The following is a 3,998-nucleotide window of genomic DNA, read 5'->3' as shown; positions in this document are numbered from 1 at the left end:
AGGTCCTGGATAATAAGATCTCAAATCTATAGATCATGTCTGGAACATAACGGAACTACACGAAAGTGTCGACACACACACATTTGTATAAAGATACATAAAGTTATAGCACTTGAACATAAAGAGATAAGCGAGGATCATGAACCCACGAATGAGTACTCATACAATCATAAGAAGATCATCGAGATTAGAAAAGATAAAACGTGGAGGTTCAAAGTATCTAAGAGAGAGATGGGCGTATTGGCCATATACAAATACAGAAACGCCATCTGATAAACCAGTGAAATAGATGGATCTTGTGAGAAGTAAAGAAACCATGAGAGATGTACATGATGTAAGAGTATTCGTGTTTTCCTAACTAACATCATTCGATTATAGCTTGTTACACAAGGTACTCACAGAGATCAAAGGAGCAAATTATAAGAAAATGAACTCCTATGTGGTGGATGCTGCTACAGATTTTCGAAATTGACAATGGTCTGGTCATAAGAAAGAAATTATATACAAATGATGTAGTAAGCAGCATATGGATCACTAGATAAGATGAAAGATATCCGACTCTGTCCGTAGGCATAGAATAAATCTATGTGGGTGTCTGACCAAAAGCGTCCGGCCCCGGCCCTTTAAATTAAAGATATCCGACTCTGTCCGTCTAAGGCGTCCGACTCTTCAGCAAAGAACATCTGGCTATCCTACTAGACGCGTCCGGCTTTTAAGACCAAAAGGCGTCTAGCCCTTCTTCTTGATCACGGGCTAGTAGAGACAAATGATCAACCGGACACAAATGTATTGTAGTCCATAAGCTTGTTAGAGCCGAAATACATCATCATATATTAAGATAGGAATGCAAAGAATAATGAATACGACATTACCTAAGGCAAAGAAATCGATGTCCACATCAATGAGAGTGTTTCGGCCGCAAAGCCATAATAAGAGATTATAAACTCACATCAATGATCATTGATCTTGAACACTCATGAGACAAGTAGTGGACATGTATAGACGAGGTCTATGACCCAGACATGGATTGGCCAGATCGAGACATAGGTTCATGATAACCATGTCTAGTACACTGTCCATAAGTACTTATTTTGTCCGACCAAAGTAAAGAGTTAACAATAGACGGTCACGTCTAGACTATGGACACATGCAAACACGATTTGCAAAGACCCAATAGTGATCCCCGAGAACCATATGGTTCACATTATTTAGCACACATGCTTTACCGGGACACTCGATGTCAAGAGACATGAGAAACGACCTAAGAGGTCGAAGTGGTCTTGATACGGCTTAGTGATGAACTTGGCCGATTACTCCCTTCCTACATATACAGGAAAGATCACGCTCCAGATGCGTAGAATGTAGAAACCTAGACTGAGGTTCACATCAGGGGGAGTAGTGCGTGTTGTACTTTTTTTCCTTCATCATGGTTTTGTCCCACTGGGTTTTCATGATAAGGTTTTAATGAGGCAACATGAAGCATACTACAGAACCTGTATGGTTATGGCATCCAAGGGAGAGTGTTATAAATCATGGAGTGGATTGCCATTAACCAAGACAAGAGAAGAAAAAGCCCGTCGGCCACATCAAGCCCAACCGCGGCCGCAAGGAGGAGAGAGAGTCAGCTAATGATCTAGCCGACTTAGAACTTATGATGTTTTTCTTTTCTATGTTTTAATAGTTTTTCTATTTCCTGTTGAATTAGGATATGTACTCTTTCCATTTATCTTCATCTTGTAATCCTTATATAAAGGAACACCCTTGATCATTAATAATAACACATAAATATTCAGTCTCTAAACTCTCTAATTACAACAGAAACCATGTTTTTAAAATATTCATTTGTAATCACATCAATTCCGTTTAATATAAAATGTAATGTTGTGAAATCATATCAAATTTTGAACATAGAAGGAAATGAATAAAGAAAAACCATTTAATGTTGTTGAAAGACCAAACGCTGAGTTTAGTACTCAAACTAAAAAGATGCATATGAAAGTATTATAAATACACCGTTGTTATATATCATGGAGTGTATTGCCATTAACCAGGCCCGGTCCAAGACCGGCCCAATACCTAGAAAATGGAGAGACGGCCGAAGCCCTAGAGAGAGGAGAGAGAGAGCCGACTTCAGGAGAGAGAGAGGCGGCCACAAAGCTTGGAGAAAAAGAAACCCTTTCCTTTTCCTAGTAGATGTAATATTTCCATTATTATGTATTAGTAGTTTTCCTAATCCTAATGTGTTTAGGTTTTGGATACTTTCCATTTATCATCATCTTGTAATCTTTATATAAAGGAACCCCTTGATCATTAATAAGAACACAGAAACATTCAGTCTCTAAACTCTCTATTTACAACATGTTATCAGCACGATAGACTCCAAAAGCCTGAGAGAAAACCTAACCTAAAATCCGTCACACATAAACCCTAAATCAGGCGCAACTTAAAATCGATCTATCTCTCAAACCCTGAGGAACCAGACGACAAGCCACATATCATCTTGAAGCTCTTGGCGAGACAAATCCATCAGCGCCAACCGTACGTCGATCCGATCTCAGACGCGCTCACACTCGCCAAAACAATACTCGGCGCCGTCTTGGTCTTTTGGAACCCTAATCCCGAAGAACCCTAAATTGTTCTTGCTTGCGTTCCGGCTTGCAAACTCCGTTCAAGCTCAACTCCGATCAAGCTCAGCTTCAGACATTCCATGTCCGTGATCAACGTCCTCAAGCCTCAGCTCAGCTTGCGTCCAGCTCAGACCAAATCCCCGACCAGACGCAACCGTCCGCGAGAAGAAACTAGCTCGTGATAGCCCTCGGCAACGCGACCCGACAGGAGCTGTCCCGCGTCCGTTCGTCTCAGCTCGTCTCTGATCTTTGGAGGTCCGGTTTCTACAATCTGCAAAACAAAGGTAATCCTAATTCTGAGAACATGAATCGAACCTGGTTGTTTTGTAAAGATTGAAACCCTAAAAGATAATCCCTAAAACTAAAAGCCATAGGTTGAATAGATCAATCTCCTATGAGTAAATCGAAGCTCTATAAGTTCGATCTAAACCTAAAAACGAGATTGATCCATTGATCAATTAAAATCAGAACCTTAAAGGTTTTTGAATCTCAAATCAAACCCCCTTGATAAAAGATCAAAGTTTTTCGAAATCCCCTAAAACCCTAATTTTGAAAAATTGGTTTTAATTTTGATTTGAAACTTGAGTGTTTGATTGATCGCCTAGAGCTATGATTAGGATTGTTTTTAAAACTCAAATCTGAATTGCTTGAAATGTTTAAATGTTTAAAAACACTTAAATCTCGATTTATATTCCTAAAGGCCTTGAAACCATCTTAAAATCGAATCATACTAATGTTTAAACCGAGACCCTAGAATTGATTAAGATTATTTGCATACATATGAATCTGAATATGGATTGCATTCATACTGTTTAAAAGGAATTGACCAGCATGTAAAAATCTTGAAACCATTTGCATTAAGTAGAACTACATGGCCGTGTGGCTTGATGATTGTTTCGCACCATGGTCGATTAGATTGCTTGATTTTCATAAATGCGTAAGACATATTTGTGGCCGAGCTTGTTGATTATCTTGCGGCCACATGATCACATTGTGAGACTTAATTTTGAATGATGATGTGATTCAGATGTCGAAAATCTCAAACAGAGACTATGCAGCCCTTAATCTCTCCGGAGATAACTACTTGCAGTGGGCGCTAGATACAAAGATCAGTCTAAGGTCAAAGGGACTTGGTGATACTATCATCAAGGGCAACAATGAGACCGATAAGAATCGGTACATGGCTATAAGTATTATACGCCATCACCTCATTGAAGGTCTAAAAGATCAGTACATCACGATGGAAAATCCACTAGAACTTTGGGATGCTTTACAGCATAGATATGATCACCAGAAAACGGTGTTACTTCCAAAGGCTAGAAACGACTGGAAGAATCTTAGATTCTTGGATTATAAGTCGGTGGATGAGTA

This window comes from Brassica oleracea, chromosome C7 (assembly GCF_000695525.1).
Source record: "Brassica oleracea var. oleracea cultivar TO1000 chromosome C7, BOL, whole genome shotgun sequence".
Classification (NCBI taxonomy): domain Eukaryota; kingdom Viridiplantae; phylum Streptophyta; class Magnoliopsida; order Brassicales; family Brassicaceae; genus Brassica; species Brassica oleracea.
This window is presented reverse-complemented; position numbering follows the sequence as displayed.